At 36.5% G+C, this 8996-nt stretch overlaps 1 long non-coding RNA gene across 1 annotated transcript in view; it reads left to right on the top strand.

Annotated features, from left to right (window-relative positions):
• The window catches only part of LOC103624822, a 9337-nt gene extending 347 nt beyond the window's left edge, over window positions 1–8990 (top strand). The window contains exons 2-3 of the long non-coding RNA XR_001859419.1: window positions 695–820; window positions 7941–8990. This is a non-coding gene — a long non-coding RNA (uncharacterized LOC103624822). The remainder of the gene's footprint in view (window positions 1–694; window positions 821–7940) is intronic.
• The last annotated feature ends 6 nt before the right edge of the window (window positions 8991–8996 follow it).

Below are 8996 nucleotides of genomic sequence, written 5' to 3'. Positions count from 1 at the left end.
GGGGGGGGGGGGGAAGAGAAAATATGAATACATGACAAGATGTAGTACATTGTATAGGGATTTAGAAAACAATTTACTTCAAAGAGCTAATGATGTCTTTAAAGCTGTTAGTTTTGCATGTGGAGGTATAATGCTAGTAAATGCATACGTAAAACTCCAAAGAGAAGTTATTGTGCAGAAAATTATTTCAAGATGTAAATGGTGTATTCTACTGTTTTTTGTGGGTATAATTAGTTAATAATTTGTTATGGAAAAGACACCTGAAACAATTAGTTATGAACTGCAAAGAATATTTCAGAAAGAAAGAAATGTTTAAGAATGCCACTGAAGTGATGTGTTTCAAATTGTTTTCACACTTTGCATTGCAAGTTACACTTAAACACATCTGGTGTGCTTTAAAAATGAAAATAACTGAAATATCCCTATATGAAAATGTGTGATGGAAGGAACCTTGTGGCTGGGTTATAAAATCTTGGGAAATGGACTGTAAAGTGGAAACAGTGAAAAACATTTCACTTTGGTGACGATAGCTGGCATCTTCCTTCTAGACTGCCACGAAAAGGATTTATTTCAGGAAACTCATCGCATACCGTGGAAGGTAGCATCTATATGTCAGCAATTCCACTGACATTTTATGGATATCTTAAAAATATAAACATTAAACTGTTGGATCCCTATTTTTCTCCCTGCTCAGGAAATGCTTGCAGAATACACGAACAACAGCGCCCTCTGCACCTGAAACCCCTCCGGTTATTAAACCCAGACGTTCCTACGTGCTGGAGGAGCCTTTAATTTCAATTACTGCTTTTTTCAGCTGCTGGTAGGTAGAGCTGGGCAGCGGGGGAGGGGTGAGAATATTCAGCTATATTTTTAAGTGCTATGTAACTTTATAATATTACCTGAAAGCTTCAGCACCCTTAGGTATAAAATTTACAGTAATACATAGTTTAAAGTTACATAGAAAAAAACTAAGCACAAAATAGCAGCAGAGATGTTGCAGTTCTGCATTCCCTACAGCATAATTTAGATACCCAGTGTTGCACTTTTGCATTCCCTACAGCACAATTTAGTTCCCCAGTGTGTCGTTAACAGTGAAGTACGTCACAGTCTGGAGTTTTGTTTTAGTACAGGTTGGCTGTATTGTTTTAATAATTTTTGACTCTTCAAATATTAGATACAGAATCAGAATTATCTGTTTCTTATAGTGCTTAAAGATTTATTCTGAGGAGTTTTCAGAAACCAGTAGTAAAGCCAGACACTGATATGACAGTATTTCAGGATTTGTTAGACATAATGATGCATTTAAAATTGGAGAACTAGCAATTTTTGCAAGGCTCAAAACAGAATTCTGCAAGAAAATAATTATTATAAGAATGTACTAATTTGAAGTAAGTATTTTATGTTCCTATAATAATACATGTAAGAAAATGGTCCTGTGTGAAAAGTTCTTGCATAATATTTCTCAATGATCAAAAAGAACAAAAATTATTTTCTATGTGCTATTTATATAAGCAATTAGTACAGCTGAGGTGCTAATTAAGCCCATAATATACTTTGCTTATTTTTATATAAGGCATTATATGAGCTGTCCAAAAAGCTCACAGCAGAAACATTATATTTTTCTTAAATTAAAGCAGCAGTTTTTAGATACTTTTCACTAGAATTTATTTCTTCAAAACGGAAGCAGTGAAATACTAGAATTTTACATATATATATTATATACATATCCATGAACTATAGAAATGTAGCAGGAAACTTTGAATTTTTAAAAAATAGATTATCTTTTTCCAGTTTTTCACTGGGGATAATTTAATTCTTTGCTATTTCTCATCCCTTCCTTAGTCAATAATTCCTTATCTTTAATATGAAAGTAGCTCCTAATTGCAAGTTGTGTGTCTGAAATATGAGTTTTAGAAATGTTCAGGGTTATTTCGACATGGATTACAGTTTATGGTTTTAAACAAAAAAATGAGTGGATTTTATGGAAACTATTATAAAGGACTTATTTTATAAAATTAAAGTAGTAAAGTTAACACCAAAGAGAGGTACTCTCTTGCTTTAGTAGAATGGAAGTAGATCTACATCTACAACATAATATTAATGTGACAAAATATGTTTTTAAAATTTACTCATTTAAGAAAGGCAAACTGTCACAGCAATTAAGAAGTAGAAAAGTAGAAAGCCTAAAATCATATCACTTCTGCACATGAACCAAATACTTTCTAAGAAAATTCAAAGATATATCTGAATACTAATGTAAGCTAAGATTATTGATGTGAAAGGGATTTAACAATCAGAAAACAATAGTTCTTTGTTACATTTTTACTTTTAAGCAATTTAAGATGCTGCTTGGAAAGATATGAAGTTGCACAGAATTTTCAAATCCAAAGCACTAATGGCTCTTAATATCACTGTGTTCATTTTAAGATCAAATTAAAAGAGTGAAAGAACGGTGCAAATAATTGTTTCATATGTTCTTTGCTTGTGACTGCTGTAATCATCCAGGCTGATTTACAAATGTAGACTTGAAGGTTTCTCAGCTTCCTGCAGTGTAGAAGACTGTTACTTTGGCACTCACACTCATGCCCTTGTAATCACCACTCAAAACTGTGCCCTGGTACTTCCAATTCCCAGTGTCTTGATTGAACACCTCATTCTGTGCTAACAAGGTGTCCAAGGTATTTGAATAGGGACTGCAGTCAGAAAATTGTTAATGGCTTCACTCATTAAGAGTTGCTGCACTAGTTTTGGTAATTTGGTAACTGTCTAAATTGCAAGTTGATTTTTTTCCTTCATTTTAAATAATGATGCTAAAATTTGAGACCAGGAACACTAACAGCTAAAAAACCCCAGAAGGGTGCTTAAATCACTGTATTTGTATTAAAGCAAAGGGTTTTCATAGCAGAAAAGGTAGGATTTTAATTCTGAGGTTATGTTTTAAAATTATTGAGAAATGCATAAACAAGTATTAAATAGAAATCTAAGGACAGAAAATGCATAAAAAGGAAATAGTAAAGTGTAAAACAGCCTGAAGATAGTAAAGAAATTATTTAGGAAGCAAAGCTAATATTAAAATTACAAACAAAAAAGTAAGAAAGAATTTGCCTTGGACCTGGATATACTTTTTTTTTGGTAATTGGGATGAAATTCTTTAAACCAAAAGGATTTATAGCTGCAGGAAATGGTAGTATATGTACCTGAAAAAGGCCTTAGGAGTCTTAAATATTTTTTTGATGTATTGCAAGCTAAGCAGAAAGTAAGCCAAGATCAATGGGCCTGATCCTGCAATCCACACTCAAATAAGAATATTTTTCTTTTTCACATTTCTGTCTGCTGAGAGCAGCACTTAGAAAGAAATGTATTCTCTGAAAAAAAGCAGTAAATTGTTATTAAAATTCATTAAACAAATGACATGAGAGAGATTTTTCTATTTGTATCCTCTCTGTCATCTGGGATAAGTAAGTTACTTTCTTGAAGTAGGAATATTAAAGCAGAGAGTAGGTTCTGTTTTCAAACAACATTTTACACCTGAAGAAAATTTTCCCGTGGAAATTTAATATTTGAAGTGGAAAGAAAAATTTTCTGAAAAAAACCCAGGTGGAAAATCATAGCTTGCAGGTTTTTATTTAATCCACTAAAAGTTTAAGCCACCCCTAAAAACTCACGATCTACTCCTTTAAATACAGGATTAAAATTCAGCAAGTTGGCCTTTGCTGCATCTTTTGACCAGGTTTTGTGGTTTTTCAATTACATATATATATCTTTACAAATAATCTCTCTGTGGCTACGAAAGCTGCACACACAAACGGACGGAAACTAAAGGAAACGCTAACACTGGCCACACAGAAAGCACTGTCAAAAGCGCACTATAAACAAACTGAGGAGATATTTTTTTCCCCTGTTGTTTTTCTTCCATTAATTTTAAATATTCTTTGTAACTTTAGAAAGCAAACTACTTTCCAGGACAAGTGTGGATAATATCTTTGTGGTAGGTGGTTTGAGCTTGTTCTTTACCGAACAAGTATATACGTTAATAAAAATCATACCGGAAAATGTAAAAATAATATTGTACATATTTTGCCAGATTTGAAATATGATATGATTTGGCCTTCACAGGAATATTCTAGCCAGCAGGCAATACTCATCTGATTTTGTTCAAGCAGAATCTTTCATACAGCTCCTTTAACCACTGCACTTTCATAAAGTTATGCTACCCACATCATTTGTCTCTCAGCTGGCTGGGACATCTCTCCAAGGTACACAGCTCTTGCTCATGATGGAAAAAAAGATTGTGAGCAAAAGAGCAAAATGAAAGCAGTATTTACAATGCTGCTACAGTTTGCTTAGAGATGTGCCGTGAGCAAACAAGTTAATATGAACTGTTGAATGGAACATACTGCTTGAACATCGGAGAAGAGCAGCACGTCTGTCTGTTTTACTTTAATTCTTATCTTTATTTAGATTAATGCTTTTAAAAACTTTCTGGCATTCCTATTTATTCAATAATGGGAATTATACTAATGTATAAAAAGCAAAGGGCCTATTAATATATCAATGTACCAGTTTTCCTCTGTGTGCTTATTTTACTTTTCTCTGATTGCAGTTGCAGAAGGTGTGGATAAATAAATTTTAGAAGAAAATATTTTTGAGTTTTGTTGCTTGATGGGTGTATTTCTGAGCTAGACAGTGGAGGGTTTTTTTCATTTTAGTAGTTAGGTCATTCCTCTGGAACGGATTGTGAAAATAAAATCCTATCTGTATAAATTGAAAACTTTTCTTTTTGAACTGGAAGTTGAATACAGACCATGACTTTTCCATGGAAAAATTACAGAAATAATGGCCCCTGGCTGTGGAGGCATTTTTTTTGTTTTTCATGAATCAGGCACAAAGTTATTTAAATTAACTCTGGTCTCATCACCCTAATAGAATATCATTACTGATCTTTAGAAAAAAATATTAGAAATCAGCAGTGTGTGGATGCAATGGCAATAGCTGTTTGACCAATTTCCCCAAATAATTTTTTCTTTATTGAAAAGCAAGACTACTGATGACAGTACTCACTCATGATACACATGCTTCGTGCATTTCACACATTATCTTTTTATGTTAATTACATGGATCAAAAGTACTAACTACTCTATTGCTTCATGATCAATAGAGGCTAATTTATTTGCTGTCTTTTAAAAGCAGTTGTTAAAGAAAAAAATCGGAAGAAGAAACTCTTAATATTTCCATGTAATTAAAAAAGACATGGCAAAATAAAAAATTTACTACCCAGGCTTAGTCTACAGCTATGCACCACCTAAAGTGTTCTGCTCTTCTGATTGGATCCACTACATAACTCGTACTCAGGTATGATTACATGGACTGCAAGAAAACAGATTTAATTTCTCTGTGACTGCTGCCTAACAAAATGCAGGATATCAGGTACCACAGCTACAGCAATTTAAGTGCTAATACTTCCTTAAATGTGAATATTTTGTCAATTTTTCCCTTCCCCCTCCTGACACTGACACCTCTGTACTGACACTTCTGTACTTCACTGGTTCCTATTTCAAATGTGTGAAATGTCCCTGAAATGAGAACCCTTCCCCTGAGTGTTCTGGATTGGTCCCTTTGCCAAGGGATGAGAAAGCTTGAGGTAGTGTGAACCAGTGGATCCACCCCAGATCTGGCACGCTCTCCAGTGGCCTGTTTCTGCCTACTAGTTCCTGTGCATGGGCTTCCTACATAGCTCCTCTGCGCCTTGATTAGGTGGGAGACAGACTTTGGTGGTCCCAGGTGTATCCTGCCCTGAAAAAAGACTCTGATCTAAAGTAGGGGCAGAATCTACAATTTTAAGACACTCCTGAATGAAAAAGGCTGGTGCCTTACCTTAGCAATGAATGCAGCAGCTGAAAGATAGCCAATGTGCTATCCTACCACTGCCAAAAGACAAGACATTCTTTCTGACAACCAATTCTACAGAAATTTGTCACTAACCAGAGCAGAAAGAGAACTGAGGTCTTCAGAGGATCCGCTCATCTGCTCATCCTACAGCTCAGCACTGTGCTCCTCCCATCCAGCTTTGCCAGCGATGAGAGTGCTGAGAAGTGCTGAGTTTCCCAGGCACAGGCACAATGAAGGAGCAGGGACAATGGGTGATGATGAGAAAGCTTGACACTAAGAGGAAGCACCTTTCAATACTTCTCCATGCCTCCTCTGCAGCACAAGATAAAAAGGGCTGAGGAGAATAGTGAGAAGGAGGGTTTCCGTGGTGAGTAGGTGGCTCTAATGTGACTAAGCCAAATCCTTAATAAGGAAGTACAGGAAGCATTTAGGTTCAGCATTATTCTCACTGGTAGCTTCAGCCCTCCCTTTACTCCAATATCAGATTTCTCTGCACTTCCTGTCTTCTTGCTTTGTTGGTTCGTACACAGCCCTCAGCATGTGCTTTGTAAAAATGGATCACACAAGATGACGTGGATTTAAATAGGTGCAGTGCCTTTTTCAACTGTTGATGGATTCTTCTTGACTGTGTTCAAAACCTCCATTTTCCAGCTGGAGTTAAGGCTGGCAATGGAATTCATTACTGGGAAAATTCTTACATGAGTCACAACACGATTAAAACTATCTGTGTATTCCATACTGATTGTTTGTTCGTGATAGGGTTTCTTTTCCTCCTCCATGTAATATCGGAGATGTGGGCATGATATTTCAGTACAGGGCATCTAGTCCATCAAAAGTATCCATAAAAGCCTTTGGAGCAACTTGCTGAGCCATGCCTATTTCTCTGATCCATACCACAGTGACTAATAAGTTCAATATAATAAGTAAACAATAAGTTATCAGTCCTGGAAAAACACCAGCTGGATAGATAGGAAATAGCTCAGCATTGTCATGGTCCATTGTTCTTTTTCCCTATGCAATTCTTAAATTATATGCATTTTACACAAGCAAGGTCTTTCCCAATCCCTGGTGAGTCCATCTTCCACTTAGAAAAAAAAGAGCTATGGGTCTTTCTGAAGTTTTTGGGGAATCAGGACCACTTCAGCTTTACTGGCAGGTTTCTTTGGCTCTTAGGGGGATGCGTGTCACTATAATGATTTGCTATAATCAGAGGAAATGAGTTTCTGTGTGATGTGGGCAGTAGTGCCATTCATGAGGTCTCTGAAGTGGCTAAGGAATGTGGATCCGCCCCAAATCCCTGCTCAGGTCAGAGGTGCATCATTGTCTTTCTGAAGAATATCTACCAGAAGGACTTAGTGCTAATGTCCTGAAGGGAGTACAGAGGGGTTAAGGGTGTCTTTGGTGCTGATGAATGTGTTGACTGAAAATATTAGGAATTTTACTGAATTTCTTGGATACTTGTAAAGGCACTTTTATGGCTCCTCAAGTTTTGTCTCTATGTCCTTAACATCACTCTGCCCTAGTTCTAATCAGTATCTAGTTTGGGTTAAAAACATGCCTCACTTTCCTCTGAGGTAGTAAACTAGATCTTGAATATTAACTCAAGCTGTCTGTTTGCTCTTGCTTCTCCCAAGATGCACCCAAAGAAGACAAGATCAGTGTTTGCACTTTGGTGATCCTGTGTGCATGCCATGAGTCTTTGGACTTGCCCCAGCTTGGGAATGGTTCTGGGCAAAGAAGAAGTTGTTTTGGGTACTGGGGAGAAAAGAAGGGCTCTGATGCTGGGGCATGCATTGCTGATGGTGTGGAGAGCCAGCTCTGGCAAAGGAATCGGGTAGTTTCTGCCTCTGTCTTCTCTGGCATCAACAGGTGAAACAAGAAGTTTCTCTCATTGCTCTCTGCTTTTGCTCAAGCCCTGTTTATATTGCTAAAATGCCTTGAACTGAACTCCTTATTGAGTAAGGACTAAAAATCTTCATTAATTCTTAAATCTTATTGCTAGGATGATGTATAATTTGCTTTGAATACAAATCTGGTTTGCCACTTCACAGGTAGCAGTGGGGTCTAAGAAGTGTACAGCACTGGGCGCCATTCCCACTTTCAACTTGCAAGAACACAGTTTGAGGGGAAGCACTGCCATGTCTCCAGTGAAGGCTGTGTCTTCAAGGTCTGGATGAGCCCCACGTGCTTGGAGTTCCATCCTGATGCATGGCATGAAAGCTGCAGGGTCAAAGACTTTTAACCAAACATCAATTGCTTCTAACACTGTTACAGTGCTCCACGTGTATAGCACAGAGAACAGAATCACCACTATTTTTACTTTCACACATTAAAAAGTCTCAGCATTACAAATTTTTCTTACTATGTTTTACACAATCAACGCAAATTATATCCTGCTTCACACCACCTTGTGCTCTGCCTCTCCTTAATGAATACACTGTTAAAGTTCATTCCACTACTTGCTGGTCCATCTTTGGCCAACACGGACCTAAGATTTTTTAAAAATAAGTTTTCTCGCTACTGTGAAGTAGAATAGCAGAAGACTTCCATGAAATGATTTCTTTCTATCTGAAATCAGTGATAGAGCTCCCAGGTGTAGTTAGTTAAGATCTATTGTTGATATCCTCTTCTGGTAATATAAGCGACATGTTTTTTCATCAGCAGATTCTTTTGTTTTCATGTGGATGGTTTTATATGTTATATCTGAAAGGAATAAAAGGAAAGACAATATCATCTAGAAAAAGTGTGACTATGTGGGTACAGAAAATGTTTGAATTTTTTCAATCTTGATAATAAACCTGGAATATATTTATTGATGCATCCCAGATAAGCAATTTCTATTGTGATGTGTTCTCTCAGAGAACTGTACTATGGAAAATTGAGAATAATGGGTCGTGTCATGTCTTCAGTCCATGTGCAGAACTCACACTGATGTCAATAGGAGCTCCCTTCACAAAACAAGGCCTATATATGACCCATAGAGTCACTAGTAGAAGTTTCCCATACATAACTACAAAATTAATGGAGCATTGTAATCCATTTTGCGATCTAATGAAATACACCATGATTTAAATTGCAATTAAACAGAGAGATGTCAATAGGCATTG

Source organism: Corvus brachyrhynchos, unplaced genomic scaffold (assembly GCF_000691975.1).
Source record: "Corvus brachyrhynchos isolate BGI_N302 unplaced genomic scaffold, ASM69197v1 scaffold221, whole genome shotgun sequence".
NCBI lineage: Eukaryota > Metazoa > Chordata > Aves > Passeriformes > Corvidae > Corvus > Corvus brachyrhynchos.
This window is presented reverse-complemented; position numbering and strand designations above follow the sequence as displayed.